At 58.0% G+C, this 18,067-nt stretch overlaps 1 protein-coding gene across 3 annotated transcripts in view; it reads right to left on the bottom strand.

The window, feature by feature from the left end:
* The window catches only part of LZTS3 (leucine zipper tumor suppressor family member 3), a 36,893-nt gene extending 19,583 nt beyond the window's left edge, over positions 1 to 17,310 (bottom strand). The window contains exon 1 of one of the 3 annotated variants that reach the window (XM_066997077.1): positions 17,113 to 17,310. The gene's annotated coding sequence lies outside the window, so the exon portion shown is untranslated. Of the gene's footprint in view, positions 1 to 338; positions 1,929 to 17,112 lie in introns of those variants that run through there. The other 2 variants (XM_066997075.1, XM_013182345.3) reach the window with 2 other exon arrangements.
* Positions 17,311 to 18,067: the final 757 nt, after the last annotated feature.

Below are 18,067 nucleotides of genomic sequence, written 5' to 3'. Positions count from 1 at the left end.
TGCGCTTCTCGCTGGTACCCCAAATCCTTGGGATTTGGGGCCGCTGGTATCCCCTAAATTACGGGGAGCGAGGTGCCGGTGCTGGCGGATGCCGGCTGGATCCGGGAGGAGTTTTATAGGGGGAGAAAATAGCATTTTCCCCCCGCAAGCAGCCCAGCTCCATGCACGGCGGGTACTCCCCACCCCACCCCAGCACAACGTGGGGACAAAGCACCTGCAGCCAGTCCCGGTGGGAACTGGGGCCCCGAGCAACAACAAAGACGCCCGAGCTGCTGCGAGACGGGGACGGAGAGGGAAGGAAGCCCCCCTAAAAACCCCCCAACCCTCGGGGGGGTTACCTGGACAGCCTGGGGCTCCGTCCTCCTGCGCTCCCCGTCCCGCTGCGGGCTCTCTGCCCATCGTCCACCTGCTCGGGGCCCCGGGCAAAGCTCCCAAATCCTACCTGGTGTAAACAACCTGCCGCACTTTGCTCTGCCTGATTGGCCTCCGGCAGCCCGGGCCGTGCTTTAACTCTTTCTTTGCGTCTTTGCGCCGAGGCGATGGCGCCGAGAGGCTGGCACAGAGGGACGGACCCGCAGCCCTTCCAGCACCTCAGCGTCTCCCACGGAAAGGTGCCTGGGCTGCAAGCAGGGATGAGCTGCACCATTTAGGGCACTGGTCCCAGTGCTGCTGGCTGCTGGGGGCTCTGGAGGGGTACCCGACGGCTCTGCCGACTGGTTTCGGAGGTTTCTCGTCCTGGGGCAGGTGCTTCCCTGCTGCATGGATGAAATGAGACCACTGCAGGGACAGGTTCCAGCCTGGCAGCTTTGAAACAGCCTCAGCTTTTCGAGATTTGGGTTAATTCATATTTTAAACCTCACCGAAACGCACGAGGGAGGCAGAGCCTGGCACGCAGAGAGGCTGCGCTTTCTCTGTGCCACCCCAAACTCTCTGATAAAATCACGCACAAATTAAAAATAATAATAAAAGCTTTATGGTGGGAGGTGATCCCTGCAGATGGGCACGTCTCACATCTCAGCACAGAGGCAATGGAAGGGGCAGCCGCTGTCTCCCGTGGCAGGGAGCATTAAGCGCTCTTGCTGCCCGCCTGTCCTTGCCTTTGGCGGATTTTGCCTGCTTTCAGCCCATTTTGGGCACGCGGGTCCGAGGGGTTTCCACAAGCTCCCTGCAGGCCGATGGGGGAGCGGGACGCTGCGAGCATCTCTGCCAGGGTGGGAGCCGCTGGAGAAGCCCTGCCCTCAGGAGACAGCAGGGAAAACGTGCTCGGAGCAAGCCCAGCTCCTTGGTTTCGCTGCCTCGAAGTGGCCTCGAGCCCAGGCACAAAAAGCTCTCAGGCTGCAGGCGGAGAGCAACCAGGCTTCACAGGGAAGGAAACAAAGCCCAACGAAGCTGCCGCTAATTTGGGCTTAGGGAGTGAAATTTTCTACCGGCGGGATGGCCGCGTGTCGGAGGAGCCGCCGGGCGCACGCACGGCACCGTCTGCCAGCAGCAAGAGCAGGAAAATAACAACAACGCTGACAAAAACCAAGTACGGGTCGTGCATACTTCTGAACCGCGGCAGCGTGCATGGGGAAGGTGCAAATTACACTGAGACGGATCCCCGCAGAGACTCGAGCTCTTAATTTTGGCCCTTTGACTCCAGGAGCAAGGATTCCCAAGAAACGTAGGCTACTTCGGGCAGCGCTAGAAGACATTCCCAGCGGCAGGATGCACGGCGTGCACCTCTGAAAGAGAAACAGGGACAAAGTACAGACATGCTTGGGGATCCCTAGTCATTTTGTTCTCTTCTGCGGAAAAATTCTCCTGTTTGAGAATTATTTCTGTGGAAATTCTGTCTTTTCTTTTTTCTTTTCTTTTCTTTTCTTTTCTTTTCTTTTCTTTTCTTTTCTTTTCTTTTCTTTTCTTTTCTTTTCTTTTCTTTTCTTTTCTTTTCTTTTCTTTTCTTTTCTTTTCTTTTCTTTTCTTTTCTTTTCTTTTCTTTTCTTTTCTTTTCTTTTCTTTTCTTTTCTTTTCTTTTCTTTTCTTTTCTTTTCTTTTCTTTTCTTTTCTTTTCTTTTCTTTTCTTTTCTTTTCTTTTTTCTTTTCTTTTCTTTTCTTTTCTTTTCTTTTCTTTTCTTTTCTTTTTCTTTTCTTTTCTTTTCTTTTCTTTTCTTTTCTTTTCTTTTCTTTTCTTTTCTTTTCTTTCCCTTTCTTTCCCTTTCTTTTCTTTCCCTTTCTTTCCCTTTCTTTCCCTTTCTTTCCCTTTCTTTCCCTTTCTTTCCCTTTCTTTTCTTCTTTCCCTTTCTTTCCCTTTCTTTTTTTTTTCTTTATAATTTTCTTTTTCAATGCCCTCTCCTTCCCTTGAATAACATAAAAATCACTTTCCAGAAAGAAAAATACTGCTCCCCCCTCTTTCTTTTCAATGCCTTCTTCCTCTCGAGGCAAAGAAAAATAAACTCTACTACAACCCCAAGGCTTTGTTCCCCGGATCCTTTGTTTTCTCTTTCCTTTTTCTCGCACAAGTGGCGCGCTCGGAGCAGCTCCCCTGGCGGGGTGATCTCACTCCCGCTGGAGCCGTTTCGTTTCAAGATCTCCAAGCACTTTGAGGTCCTTGGACTGCAGCTGTAGAAGTGGTTAAGGGTTTTCTGCACCGACTGGAGTAGGAGCAAAACATCATCATCAGCGAGGTCTGGAGGAACGTCCCTGACCCAGGATTTTCCCTTGGGCTCAGCAGAGAGCATCGATGTGCTCGTGCATGTGGCAAGACAGAAATGGGAAAATGAATCTCCTCCCTCAGACTCATTCTCAAATTTTCAAAGCCCTGAGGAGCAAGAAAAAACCACACCTCCTAAGTGAAGGTCTCCAGGCTCTGGCACATGCTTTCAGCTCGTGTCTTCAAGCCTTGGTGGGCAACACCAAGGTCAAGTGGGTAACATGATGACGATAGCCCTGCTGCGACTGCGGAGCGGGGCTGGAGACCTCCCGAGCTTTCCAACCAGCATCACTGCGGCTTAAATCCAGCTTCCCACCTCAGCTGGCAACCGACTGCACTTGTAAGAGGCTGATGTCCGACAGGTTGCACTCTGAAAGAAGATCTCGTGCAGTAACTCCAGTCCTCAGGGTGAGTTACAGCAGGGCTGCAGCTTGTGTAGGGGCTTTCTCAGGGGTCTGCAGCTTCCTTGAGGTGGACACCTCGATGTGCCTTGGTGAAAGCCTTCCTTGAATTTGTGGCCTTTGTTTGCAGCTCTTCCCCTATTCATTTCATGGGTGTTGAGCATCCAGGGACATCCCTTCGTTTCTGGAGAGATGCTGCTTCACCTGATTTTTGTGGGTGTCTCGCAGGGACCACAGGAATTGCAGCCAAGCAGGCAGTGTGTTACTGGCAGGGGAACATGGCTGTGCCATGCCAGAAAGTGCAGCCTTAATGGTAGAAAAATGATACAATCACCACTACTGCAATCTGCTCAACCTGGGGCAAGCCCTTGGGCTGCATTCCCAGGAAAACAATGTCCCGTGAACGCCCAGCATTTATTTGCACTAGAAGAGACCGTCGGCTGTTTAAATGATGTAAAAGCCCCGTCTGCACCTGCAAATTCACCTGCCCCGGTGCGTACACAATGAGATGCCACCACTGCGCTGCTCGGAAAGCTGAAACGCTGCGAGAGCTCGTTCCTGCTCATTCAGGTGAATAAATTGAGGCCGTGTGAGGCTCCCCCATACCCACACAGAGGTGTGGATGGGAGAGGGCCTTCTCCAAGCCACCGCCGAGGACTGATGGGGGGTCACTGCAAAGCTGCGTGGATGCCATTTGTTACAAGGGGGACGCTTTCTATCTCCAGCCCACGACAACATCTGCCCGCTCTGCTTGAGGCAACGTGAACAAGCCAAAAGACTTTGGTTCCTGTCATCCAGAGAGACGGTTTCCTATCCTGCCCAAAGCAGCCCTGCTGGTATAAGCTGTCTCTTCCTGAGAGGGCTGTGCTGGATCAAGACAGAGCAGAAAAACCGTCTGCAGTGCTGGCAAGCCCCAGCTTGGTGCGTAGCTCAGGTTTTCCCGTAAATCAGGGGAGGCTCCTGCATCTCCAGCTGTGGGAGATGAAAGCCATGATGCTCCGGCACGGTGGCTTGGCCACGCTATGTAAGTCAGGCCTGAGCCGCATGGGGGGGAACATGTGATGCTCCACAAAAGCTTGTCCTGGCCATATGGCACCCTCATCCCATGCCTGCTCATCGTAACTGCTCGCAGGCAAGAAACGCACATCAAATGGCCACCTTCCTTCCTGCAGCTCATGGCAGGAAAGACCGGAGGGGGTTTTGCTCACCAGCCCTTCAAAACACGCATCCTCTGGCAGGGAAGAGAGAGCCTGATCCTCTCACAGGAGCTCGAACCACATAAAAGCTGGCCAAGATCCTCATCCGTCTTAAACTTAGGAGCTGAAAAGAAGTGTGCAGGTAAGCAATGCCGTCCTTTCTCCCTGCTTTGCCTTCACGCCTCAGCTGAGCAACCACGACACCCCAGTGGCAATGGTGGCAAGGTCTCTGCCAGGCAGTAGCCAATATGCCTTGAGAAAATGGGGGTTTGTCAGGTTTCCCAGCTAATTTTTGGAGACCTGAGAAGCTTATCTAAGCACCCAGCCTCGAGCGGTTATCTGGCACAAAGGAAGCAAACCTCCTAGATGCTGCCCAGGCCCATTCTCAGTCCCAAAGCAGCAGGTCAGGCCTGGTAAAAATTAATGGGAGCAAAATAAATTGCCACCAGCAGGGCTAGATCTCCACTATCTAACGTCACTAATGTGCCATTTCTGTCCATGTTGGGATTCGGGGATTAGGTTCAGCCTGCCTGGCTCAGGGTGGAAGGCTTTTATTTGCCTCACAAAGGAGGAGATTAGGGCAAAATCATCACCAGGTACAAATTGTGTGTATGCACGGTGCCTGGCCCACCCACTCCGTCCCCATCCTGGTCGACCTCTCTGGACACAAGCTGGGGGCTGATCGGCTTCAGCAGAAACAGAAGCAAGAGGTCCTGGCGCCCTGGTGAAAGGAGCTCCTGTCAGGGCCGTGGGGCCGGGCCTGGGCGCCATGTCACTTCACCGAACCTCTCTGCGTGCACCCCGAGGCCTGCGCTCCCTCCCAGCCCCTGGGGACCCAGCCAGGGCCCACAGAGAGGAATTTGGCTGAGGGAGGGCGAGTGGGAGCTGCAGTGCCATCTAAACCCATGACTGATGGCCCCGGGCTCCGGCAGGAGTCGGTTTGTGGTTAATGAATGACAAAAAACATCCCCCCCCCCACCGCTATTGGCTTCCCCGTGGCTGGCTTCTTTGTCCTCAGAGCAATGTGGGTATTCCCTGCCCTACAGAAAAATTCCCCTGCAGTGGCTGGCACTGGACCGTGACTGGAAACAAGTTTCCCCAGTGGGGACCCAGTGGTTTTGTCTCCCCTCCCTGCTCCAGCTGCCAGCTCTCACTTCTTTTCCTTAAGCCCATGCGTGGCTTGTTCCCCGCTCTGGGCTCCCTGCGCCCTGCCCTGGCTCGATTTCTTGGCCCCAAAGGGGCCGGGGTGCCTGATGTCCTGCCTCCAGGATGTTTAGCAAACTTTCCTGCAGAATATTTGCAGTCGAGGTGGGGTTTGCTGGTGGTTCAGGAGGCTGCTTCCCCTTTGAGGTGCGTTGGCGGTGGAGGAAGGCTGTGTCCTGGAGGCACCCGTGTCCCTGCTGCCTGTCTGGCCATAGGAGGAAGGCGGTGGGACGGGGGCATTTTGAAGAAATAAAGCGTGAAAAAAAGCATGAAAGCACAAGGGAAAATCACTCTGGTCTGAAAGCATTATTGGCTGGAGACTTGTGGTCATGCAGCGCTTCTACCCTGTCTGAAGTGGCTTTGTGGGCCACCTGGGAGACCTTCAAGCAACCTTCGATCGCAACCTTGGCATCCCCGTCCCCTCCTGGGGCTCCTGAGGCTGGTGCCATCCTGGGGAGGCTCTGGCAGGCTCCCCACGCTGGTGCTCCTCCGCGGCATGCTGGCGGAGCAGATGGCAGCCCTCTGTCTGCTGACGTCCAAGCCACGGGAGATGCCAGGGCCGGGGGAGACCTGGCTTTGACGTGAGCCCTTCCAGGCGGGCAGGTGGTCGGGGAGCTTTTCCCAGCCCCAGTGGAGCCAGCACGGCCGGCACAGAGCCATCAGCTCCTTCTGCTCCTCCACCGACGGGCGCATGGGGACACCACGAGCCGGCTTTCTACCCAACCGCCCTGCTGCTCGCTTACTGCTGGCCCTATTGACCTCACCCCTTGCCTTCTGAGTAATCCATAGGGACTTTAAGGTGAAAAAAAACAGGAAGAAGGTGTCGAGGAGAAAGCAGGGGATGGGCCAGAGAGGGAAGATTTCCATAACTGCATAATAACAGCAGATTACATAAGGGCATCTTGCGTCATCTGTGGTTGGCATCTCCGGAGAAGTAATTACATCTGCACCACACGTCTAAAGAAAATATTATCACATTAGCTTCCAAATCCTATAATTAGCTCGCACAAGATATGTGCCAGGGGTTTTATCACTTCATATACATTGGGTATAGAGCTAGACACAGCTATATGGGTTCTTTTTTATTTTAACCATCTGGGAAAGAATTTGGAGTTTAGTCTGGCACCTGACCCGAGTCCCCATGAAAAGGGAGGCTCTGAGGCTTTGAAGCGCTGCGTGGAGAGTGTCATCCTTGTGAACGGGATGGTGAAATGTTTTAGCCACCTCCCTCGGTGCCTGCCAGGCTGGTGGGGACCTGGTGGGCCTGGTTTTCAATCCTTCAAATGCTCTTTGATTTCCACCTCTGTGCTGCAGACCTCGGGAAGCCATTTTTCGCTCACTAAGTAAATGACCTGATTTGCAGGGAGGTGTTGCTCTCGTGGGTTTCTGAGCTCTCTGTCTCATTAAACAAACCCTTTTGCTTGCCCAGCTTTGGACTTCAGAACCGGCTTTGGGCTTTGAACACTTCTCCCTTCCCTCCACATCCTCTGCAAAAGGAAAATGGGGCTTTGAAATAGCTACAGGGGTTGCAAATGACTTGGTTTGATGGAGGCCTTTTGATCTGCTTTCTCTAGCTCGTGCAGCAATTGGGTGCGAAGCAGCCAGAGACGGCACAGGACAGGGCTACCCTTTGCTGGGTCCGGCAACATGAAGGACACGGCAGCAAGTTTTGGGGCAGAGAAGGAGGAACAAGTGAGGCACAGACCAGCTGCGACTCTAGTTTCCTCCCCGTTTTGCAGGTCGGCTGCAAACGCAACAGATTTACCCAAATCACCCCAGAGAGGCTCCTCCAGCATCACAGTACATTCCTCTAACCCAGGGTTGTTCCCGACACCATCTTCAGATGGAGAAAAATCCACCCTGGGCTCCTAGGCTGGGGCTGCTCCCTGTTTCCAATTCTGCAATTTTTTCCACCTGGAAGACGCAGAGACCTGGGCGACGGAGGATGAGGAGGGCTACAAGGCTCAACAGGGCTGTAATTTCGGCCAGATCTAACGGGGACGTGAAGCCCTGCAAGCTGCCCTGTGATCCCTAAACGAACAACCCAGTGTGCAAGGAGACGTGCCCAGAAGGCAGAGCGTTTTGCTCCTGTTCGCAGTCACTCCCCTGTCAACAGGGAGATGACCATCGCCTGTCAAGGACTGATGGAAAATGGCCCTACTGTTCCTGGATTTTTTCCTCCTTCCCCTTAAAGGCTTTCCCCTCTTTTATTGTCACCCGAGCTTTGCGATCCAGCTTGGTGGTGTTTGGGGCAGCTCACGCGGTGCTGCTGTATGGAGCTTTTGTTCCTGCACCCACAGGGAGAAAAACCAGCCCGCCTCGCCCTCGTGCCCTATCCCTGCTCACGTGTGTTTTTCGCTTTGCTCGCTGCCAGCGCAGCATTCAGTTACAGCCGTGAGAAAATGCTTCGGATGGCTTTACGAGAGCGGGGGTAAATTAACCGGGCAGATAACCCTTTAAACAAACAGTCCTTGGGACGCTCCACCACGGACTGACGGCGCTGCTGGGGCTACCGAAGGCAACGTGGCACGGGGCTGCTGGGGCGCTGCCTCCAACCCCTGCCCCCGGGGGATCACCGAACAAGGGAGAAAGTGGGGAATGATGCCCCGGGCCCCAAGCAATGGTCATATATTGCCCTCCTCCCGAGGCACTTATGCCTCAGCTTTTATTACGATGCCTCGGACGTGAATATAAGATGGGAAGCTCCTCCGAAACATGCTCCAGAGGAGTCTGGCACGTGTCGCGAGCTCGCACATCCTATATCCGGGGCGGAATTCATCCCGGCGCAACATCCCTAGTAATTTGTCTGGGCTGCGAGCAGACGACAGCGATCCCACGCCGCTCGTCTCACCTGTGCTGCTGACAGCGGCTGCCGCGGGAGCTGCCGGCACAAACACCGGCTGTACTTTCAGCAGCTTCCCTCTGTAGGTTTTTAACTGAATCCGCGCTGACAAATCACTCAGGGAGGCTTTACAAGAGCACTGGTGGCTTTGGGGCAGTGCTTCATACGGCTCGCGGTTGGGAGGAGGACAGACAGAAGTCCGTCCCTGACTCCTTTTTGGGGTGGGAGGGAGAAGCACGCAGCCAAAAGCCATCAGGAGCCAGGTAAAGGAAGAAATCGGGGGGAAAAAAAGGGAAGAAAACCCTTCTCATGCTGTGGCAGCTGGCCTGGGGAACTCCCCTGCCGTGGGATGCAGCTGATGCTCAGCGGGTGCCAGGGTCGAGGGGATGCTTGACAAGTTCATGGGACAGAAATCCGTCGAGAGCTGGTGCAAAATGCATAGAGGTCACATTTAGGAGAGTATTCGGGGAATATTTCACAGGCTGTCCAACAGGCCCTGTTCCTATATCCTCCCCACTTATTCTTTGTACTGATTTTCCGTGCTGTTCACCCCTAAAACAGTAAGTGCCCGCGGCATGTCTCAGGAAGGTAAAAAGGGTGGAGGAGGATCTGGGAAAACCCAAACGACCATGATCCAGAGGTTCACCTGTGCATAATACAACAACAAAAACAACAACAATAATAATAATAATAACCTCTAATATTTTGCTAAAGTAAAATAAACCACCAAATTTTCCAGACCGAGGGAAAATCTTGGTTTTTGGTTTCAGTCCAGGGCAACCAGAAGCTTGTCCCTAGCAGGACGGCGGGCTGGTGGGGAAGGGAGGACGGTAGCTGCCCTTTGGGGCACGGTGAGGGAAGGAAGAGCACCCCTGGGGAAAGGTAAGGAGGAAAGGACCCAAATCCCCTGGTAAGGAGATGCCATGCGGTCACCATCCCCCGGAGAACTTGGTGGCTCCTGGGGGTGTCTCCAGGGAAGATTTTGGCCGGGACGAAGCTTTGGGGTGTCCTGGTTCAGGGTGACTCGGCTGGACACGTGCCGCGGTGCCACGCCAGCGGGTAGGTACGCCGAGGCGGCAGCAGGATGTGTTGACTCCTGGGGAGGGACTGCCAAGAAATGCAGGGCCTGGCGGCTCACCAGCACAAAAACCTGGCACTGACACCCGGCACAGCACCACGGGTTGGGCAGGTACACGGGGCCCCAGAGGAGGACACGAGAGCGCGGCCGCGCTGCGCCACGGTGCCACGGACCCCTCGTCCTAAGGGACTGAAAGCCCTGGAGGAGCTCTCCACGACTTGCTGAGTCGGAAGGGCTGGCCCAAACGGCCTCTGTCCCACTGGCCAGAGGTGGTGGCCTTGGGAGAAGAGGTAGAGGAAGGCCCCCACGTTGTGTTTCACCACTTTTAAGAGGCAAACAGCCCCGTGGGCATCGGCGCCAGCTCTCACTGCCGGAGCTGATCCCGTCCGGTCCAGCTCCCATTTTGGGAGCCGCTTCCTTCCCCTCCCCTCCTCCAGAACAGCCTTTTGTCTCTGCCTTTATTCCCCTTCTTGCATTAGAAAGGCTTAATAGGGTTTGAATGGATTCAAACGGTGCCATTGAATGTCTCTTGGGATGAGGTTATTGTGGGGAAAGGAGGGAAATTCATTCTGCCCTGCCTTGCAAGCCTTCGGAGAGGAATTGTGTTACAATTATGGCCAACAATCTGGGGTTTTGGCGGCATGGGCAGGGTCAAAGGGTCTCGGAGACCCCACATTCACTCAGGATGTCTTTTCCCCACCCAAAACCCAACGTCGGCTGCTGGGACAAGAACACGGTTGAGTGCTGGATGAAGGAAGTTAGGGCATTTACCCCGCAACGTTTTGGGGCGCAGCAAATTCAGTTTACAGCAAATTCCCTTCCCAAAGGCTGCCCGTACCAGATCTCGCTCCGAGGTTCACAGACAACGGGGAGGAAGCCTCCTTCGCTTTGATTTCCCCAAAACGAAGAGCAGCAAGCCAAGTGACCCCGCAGCAGCGTTCCCAGGACTCGGCCGGAGATCAGAAAATCGCTGGTGACAGGGGAGCAAAGGCGGAAACGCTCAGCGGTTTCTCTCCTGGCCTTGCAAAAAGCAGGCTGATGTTTCATCCTGCGCAGGGGCGACAAAGTGCTTTCCGGTCCATTAGTAACCCAGGAAAACACTAAACGCCACGGCCTGGGGACAAACATTTTTAAACAGCGGCCTCTCGTAATTTGCTCCCGAGGGTCCCGTAGAAGCAGGGCGAGGAGTGCTGCGGCCTGCTGCGTATCCTATATCTAAGAAGCCCCGGGATTTCCTTCTGGTCCCAGCAGGCTGGAGGGATGCTGATTGCAGGGCAATATTCGAGAAAAGGAGAAAGAAGAGATGGAGGGATGTGGCTCAGCCCAGCAAAGCTGACGCAGGACTGGAGGGATGAAGAAAGTTACCCTCAGACCTCCCCCAAAATAGCCAAGACCATCAGAGGGCACTCAACCCGTGGCACCTCCTGGATCCTCCCCGCTCGACCTACCGAGGTTTTGGCCCCTGGCAATAAATTTTGCAAGGGAATCGTGCTGGGGCTGCCCCTTCCTAACTCCTGCACCCCTGCAGGGTCCCTGCCCGGGGTGGCCCCGAAGCAGAAGCCCAAGGCCAGCAGCCACCGCGCGGCCCTCCCGAGAGGGGCAACCACCTGGGGAGTTTATGCCGATTGCTGCGATCAGTTAATTAGCCCCGCGAGATCGATTGGAATGAAGTTAGGTGTCAAGAGCTGTCAGGAAAGCTTGCGGTGGCGGGAGAAAGCTGTGAGAGCCGGGGAAAAGGCGCCCTGGAAGTGAAAGGGGAAAGAGTCAGAGGGTGGTGGAAGCAGAGACACGGTACCGGGGGATGCGCGGGGTGCTGGGGTTGTCTTTCGGCTGCTCCCCCTCCGAGCAGCAGGATGCTGGCCCAAACCCACCCCTGCCCGTCCCCGTGAGGCCGAGCCGCGCGAGCCCTGCAGGGCTGCACAAATCCTTTCACCCCCATGCCACGGGCGGGGGGAAAATTGCAGCGAAAGGATTTTCCCCCGTCCTGCCTGGCGTTGGGGCCGTGCCCCTCCACGGCCTCCGCTTCAGCTCCTGCCTCCTCGAGGGTTGAAGGGGGGAGGAAAAGCCATCGATGGACGAGGGACGGAAGAGTTCATTAAAGAAGGAGCAATTAAGTCCCAGCTCGGAGGGATCACCTCCGGCTGGAGGATGCGATGCTGGAGGGTGGGCAGGGCGTGGGGATGCTGCTCGGGGCTGCTCGTGTGAGCTGCAGGACTCGTTCTTAAAGCAAACACCGCGCCTGGTGCTCCTCCGGGAGTGTTTGCCGTCCTGCTGGGTGCCTGGGCTCCCTTGTTTGCGTTTTATTTTTTTAAAAATTTTTATTTAAATGGTTATTTAAGAGCTACTTCGGGCTCCTGAAAGCATGGGGGGGAGACAAAGCCCTGGCTGTCCCTGGGGAGCGCCAGCAGGCGTCGGCCACGGGTGAGATGAGTTTGCCCTGGCTCTGCTGGAAGACAGAAGAGGTCCTTGGCCGCGGGACGTTGCCGGCCCCAAACACGTGCAGCTCGCAAATTCACAGCCTTATCCACGAGATAAGGCGTTAAAATATCTCATCCTATCATGTGAGGTGGTATTTATGTCCTGGCTGACACGGGGTGGGGCTGTGGCTGCTCCTAGAGGCATTTTGAGAAATGTGTTTGCCTAAGGAGGGAGGGATTGGAGCCAGGAGCAGGTCCTGGTTCCTTCCCAGCCCTCCTGGGCAGGGGAAGCAGGACCACGGCGCAGGGAGAGCAGGGTGCTGATCTCCGTCAGCATCCCTGATGGTTTTAGGGACGGTTTTGTCCTCTCCCTTCCATCCTGTCCCCTCTGAGCCACCCCAAGGAGCCAGGAGCCAGCCCAGCTGCTGGAACGGGGGGCAGAGGCTGCCTCTGCGCCTACTTTCGGGGCCGTTCCCATCCCACGGTGCCCTGCACCCTCACCTTTTCGGGGTATTCCTGCTCCTCCCAGGCCCTGCTGATGGCAAATCTCGTCAGGATCCAGCTCGATCCCCGTTCAGCTGCTGGCAGACAGGAGGAGCTGGACCCCACCACTTCCCTGGGCGGCCCCAGACACGTCCCTGTCCCCGTCCCCTTGCAGTTCCTTGCACCACGAGGAGCAAAATGTCCCCGGTGCCCCGAGCAGGAGGGACAGGGAAGCATCTGGTGGGACGGCCGGTCCCCAAACCTCGGGTGGGATGGCTGGGTTATCCCTCCAAGCACTTGTGAAGGGCAGGGCTGGGGATATAATTACGGCACGGCCCACGGGGAGCAGAAAGAGCTTGTACTAGATCACCGGATATAATTAGAAAGCAGGGACAAGGGGACGAGCTCCCGTGCCCACAGCTGCAGCATCGGGGCTAATAAAAGCTCCGAGCTCCCCGTGCACGTCGGCTCCTTTGCGGGGTGCTGTGAGCCCGGAGGGGAGGGCGCAGGCACGTGGGACGAAGCTGTTCCCAAGCTGGACGAGCACAGGGTGCCCCCAGCAGCTGGGGACAACCCCATCCCACCCATTCAGCCTTGCCCTGGGCACGCCAAGGGCAGGCAGTGTTGGTTCTCCCTGAAAAGACACATCTGGGGGTGCTCACCCCGCTGGCTCTGCCCAGTTTCTCACCCAGGGACCCCTCTTCGTGCTTCACTTCAGGCGAGGACCCCGAAGTGACCCCCAAAGTGACAGCCTTAAGGCCACACGAGTGCCTCCAGCTCTCCGGGGACAGCGGGGAGGAGCTGATGGACTTGAGCATCTCCACCGAATCCCACCCCGCAAGACAGGGCTTCTCCCTGGAAGGAGGAGAGGCTTGCAAACCGGCTGCACAGCAAGGATTTAGCAGGATTTAGCGACGGGAGAAGAGGGACGGAGCCCTGGAAAACCCTGGTTAGGTGGGGAATGCAACCCAAGCGTGGGGCAGGCTGGGGTAAGCGCAGCTGCTGCTGGATTTATTTGAACAGAGGAGCCCTGGGCTGCTTCGTGGATGCTCACAGGCAAAGGAAACGGAGAACCAGTGAGCAATACAGGATCCACAATGGGGTATATTGCAAACCTGAGCCTGTCCTATATAGGGAGCAGCCCTTGGGGCCTGCAGGAGGAGATCCAGCCCACGGCACCGGGCTTGCCTCTCCCTCCCTGCAGACACGGGCACGGCCCCGACTCCCCCCGCGTTTCCCTCGCTGGTGGACACACGCACAAAGTGCTTATCGCACATTTTTTTCCTGGCTCAGCTCGTCCTTACTGCTGCCGGTGCTGTGCTTCCAGAGGAAAGCACGTCTTTGGGCCACATACCAGCGGATTTGGTTAATTCGTCACCCGCAGACGCACGTATATTTATTTAAAAGCGCCTCTTGTTATGTTACTTGGCAACTCCCGAGCCCGTGTGTTTCTCCAGCTGATAAATATTTGCGAGGCTGTGCGTGTGTGCGAGGAGCAGCGCGTGGTAATAACACGATCGGCTTGCTTCCGAGCTGCCTGCGAAGCGAACGGGCTCCCTTACACCCGCGTGGGCCTGGAGAGGTGCAAGGACCCGCCAGGATGCTAAAGGGCATCAGAAAACACAGGGCAGAAAGCTATCGGGGAGATTCGTGGAGAGGAAAAGTCCAGCTCGGCTCATTAAATAAATCCCCCGACTACCAAATGATGGAGAATGGGAGAGGCTCTCTCTTAGCCCAGGTTGGAGGTGTGATTTCCACGCAAGCCTTCCCGGACCCTTGGGCACAAAGTGCCCCAGCGAGGCTCCAGCTGCTGTCCCGTAATCCCCAAAAAAACCTTTCTTCCAAAGGAGACCCCAAAACCTTTCCAGCCCTCGTGGCTGCTGCGAAGCTCGGTGCATGAGTGTGAGAAGGACGGAAAGAGCAGCGGCTAAGAAGAGGCATTTTTGCAATAAAAGCAGCGAGGTTTGGGGCCCACGTTTGTGACTTGGAGCTGGAATCGCCACGGTCCCACCTGGTTTCTGCGTCCTTCTGCCTCAGGAGCCAGACCCGGGCAGCAAAACTAAAATCCACAGGATCGGTGTGTTCACTGCAAAGACAATTTGGGGAGGGAGAAACTCGGGTAGCAGAGGGCCTGGTGGCGAGCCTTGCAGCAGCTTGGTGGCTTCTGCAGCTCCTGCACGAGCCCTGGGGGGAATTTCCACTCTCTCAGCCAGGATTGTGCCTGGATTCAGCCAGCCCTCGGTCATCAGGCACAGGACAGCGCCTGGGTGGTGGAGAAATGAGCCTGGGGGGTGCTTTGCCCCCTTTATTTAGAAGGGCAGGGGCTGGGGCAGGGTCTCCAAGCGCTGGGACCACCACCTTCATGGCAGAGCACCACGGCTGGGTGCTTTTCCTGCACCCACCTGGCCCCAAAACCGAGCTCTCGGGTCCGTGCCCGGACCCTCTCCCACTTCCCCAGCCCCGGGGGGGGACCCGGAGGGGCCGGAGCAGCCCCCGGGGCCGGGACACCTCAGTTCCTGGGCGCGTGCCTCCATTTCACTTTCAGATCCCTCAAATAATAACCGTGTTTGCCAGCTCCTGTGACAAGAATGACTAATGGGGAAAGATCTGCCGAGAAGGGAAAAAGAGAAATCTCCTCTTTTCACCCTTTGTTTGCCGGATCTCTCCGAGAGCCCTGGGCACGGCTGGGATTTCCCTGGCGCGATCCCACAGGTTTCGAGCCTTACGGCAGCTCCGGCGACACCCCCTTCACACCGAAGCTTCCCCGTCGGGACAGGGCTCCCTACAGAAACTTTTTGCAACCCACTTTATCGGGATTCCTGCATGCGTTTTGGAAACCGCCCTCCCCGCCTGCCCTTTGGCGAGGCAGGAGGCCGGCAGGAGATGCCCGCACCGTGCGCCGTGCCCGTGCCACTGCGGTGATGCTGCAGCCCCCGTGGAGGTCGGGGACATTGGGGACACGGGGCTCTCCAACACTTTTCTACCTCCCCTTTTTGGATCTGGGGCCGTGGGGTTGCTCCTTAAGACATCAGCCCGGTGACCCAGCAAATATTAGCTCGAGGACGGGGGATCCCGGCACGCAGAGCACGTGTGGCCGTGCGTGCCCTTGCGCCACTTCTTAAACACCCACCCAAGCCCCGCGGAGCCAGCGGGGGATTTTTGCTCCCCTCCACAAATTCCCCCTCGGCCCCTCCGTCCCCGCAGAGCCAGCGCGTGGGGCACGGGGCAGGGATGGGGGGGATGGCAGCACGGCGTCCCCACGCCTGCTCCCGGCCCGGTCGCCTCCCGAGCTCGGCGAGGAAATAAATTCCCCAGCCGGGCTGAACTCGGATGACAGCACGGCGTGCTATATATAGCGGCGGCACATCGCCGCTCCAGCCTGCACATAAACAAACCGCGCGGGGCGATCGCCTCCCCGGGGAGGGCACGGGCGAGCCGGTGACAGAGGGGTCCCCAAACCCTGCCGGGGGGGGTCCTGCGCCCTATTTTAACACCGGTGTCAGCCCGGAAGGACCCCGCTGCTGGCACGGTCCGGGTTTTGCCCACGAAGGATGCTGGAAGCAGAGGCTGGAGGAGCTAAGGGAGGCACCAGAGGTTATCTCACGGGGGGGGGGGCAGCGGCACCCCCAGGCTGGGCGCGCTCGCTCCCGGCGTGGATTCAAGGGGCTGTCGCCAGCATCTCTCCCCCCCCCTACCTGCGTGTGGGGCAGAAAGCGGCAGCTCCAGCACCGCCCCGCAGCACCCTGCTCCTCTCCCTGCCCCGTCCTCAGCCTCACGGGGGGGGGGGGGGGGTGACAGAGGGGGTCTCTGCCCCCCCATTTCCACACGCACACCGAGGTGGGGGTCGGTGCTGCAGTGCCGCAGAGCCCCTGGCTTCACGGCGATGCCCGTGGGGCCGCAGCGGGGCTGTGGGGCAGGGATGCAGCCTGCTTGCGGGGGGGGGGGGGGGGTCAGCAACCACCCCCAGCCCTGCCAGCAGGAGAAGCGGAGCGATGCTCCCATCCTCACGTCGCCCTCGGTGCCTCCCCGGGGGGGGGGGGGGGGTCCCACGCAGGTGCCCCCCTGCCTCGTGTCCCCCCCCCCCCTCGCCGCTGCTGGGCGAGGGCCACCCAGCTCCGAGGCCGATGACATAATTCCCAGCAACTGCACGCCGAGCGCCCGCTCGGCCGCCAGCACCGCTGCCGGCTCCATCCGAGACCCCCCCCGCCACCCCCCCGACATCAAGCCCCCCCCTCCCCAGCCACCGTTCCCCTCCATCACCCCAAAACGAAGCCCTAAATAAAGGATCTGGGGGGTCTCGGAGCAAGGGGGTGGGGGGGCACACACCCACCCAACACACGCCCGACCCGATGCTGCCGGGCAAGTGGGTTCGTGCCCAAATCCCCCCCCCCCCAAAAAAAAAACCAAAAACATTTCCCCATCTCCTGCTCTATTTTTGGGTGCTGTCATCCCCAAGCGGGCCCCGCGGGGGCCGGATCCAGGCAGCTGTGACTTCAGGCACAAACAAGCAGCCATTCCCCCCCCCCCCCACCTCGTCCCCCCTCCCAGCCTCTCTCACCCCCCCAGCAATCCCTCTCACAGCCCCCCCCCGCCCCCAAACCCCCATCCCCATCCCCAAATCACACCCGGGCGGCCATTTGGGGTGCCCCCCCCCCCTTTCCCTCCCCCCCCACTCCCCCCTCATTTTTTACCCCCAAAGAACCACTTGGGGGTGAGGCGGGGGGGGGGAAGAACAGCGTGCCCCCCCCTTCCCCATCCTCCACCCCAGTATCTCCCAGTTCCCCCCCCCCAGAGCCTTACTGGTGGCGGGGATGCTCGCTGGGAAGCGGCGGGGTGCGAGGCATCGGCGGGCATGGAGCCGGGCGGCGCCGGGAGGGCTGCCTGGTGGCCCCCAGCCTGGCCGCCGGGGGGGCTCTCACCTCATTTTGTCGCCCGTCGCCCACCCCCAAGCACGCCTGCCACGTTTCCCCCCCCCTTCTTGCGGCAAAAACGGCGGCCGGCCCCGACCCCACCCCCTGTCAAAGCGGCAGCCTAACGGCGGGGGGGGGAGGCGGCGAGGGAGGGAGGCCGGAGCCGCTCGCCTTCCCTTTAACTCTTCCCTCGCCGCCCCCAGATCGGCCCCTGGCAGAGTGGCCCCCCCCAAGGTACCAGCATCCCCCCCCAAGGGACCTTCATCCCCCCCCAAGGCATCTTCATCCCCCCCCCAAGGCACCTTCATGCCCCCCCAAAGCACCTTCATCCCCCCCCAAGGCACCTACATCCCCCCTCAAGGCACCTTCATCCCCCCCCAAGGCACCTTCATCCCCCCCCAAGGCACCTTCATCCCCCCCCCAAGGCACCTTCATCCCCCCCCAAGGCACCTTCATCCCCCCCCAAGGCATCTTCATCCCCCCCAAGGCACCTGCATCCCCCCCAAGGCACCTTCATCCCCCCCCAAGGGACCTTCATCCCCCCCAAGGCACCTTCATCCCCCCCAAGGCACCTTCACACCCCCCCAAGGCACCTTCATCCCCCCCCAAGGCACCTTCAACACCCCCCAAGGCACCTGCATGCCCCCCCAAGGCACCTGCATTCCCCCCCCCAAGGCACCTGCATTCCCCCCCCCCAAGGCACCTTCATGCCCCCCCCAAGGCACCTTCATCCCCCCCCAAGGCATCTTCAACACCCCCCAAGACCTGCATCCCCCCCCCCAAGGGACCTACATCCCCCCCCCCAAGGCATCTTCATCCCCCCCTCAAGGCACCAGCACCCCCCT

The sequence above is a fragment of the Anser cygnoides genome, chromosome 4, assembly GCF_040182565.1.
Source record: "Anser cygnoides isolate HZ-2024a breed goose chromosome 4, Taihu_goose_T2T_genome, whole genome shotgun sequence".
Lineage (NCBI taxonomy): Eukaryota > Metazoa > Chordata > Aves > Anseriformes > Anatidae > Anser > Anser cygnoides.
The sequence above is the reverse complement of the archived record's forward strand: the minus strand, read 5'-3'. Positions and strand labels throughout refer to the sequence as shown.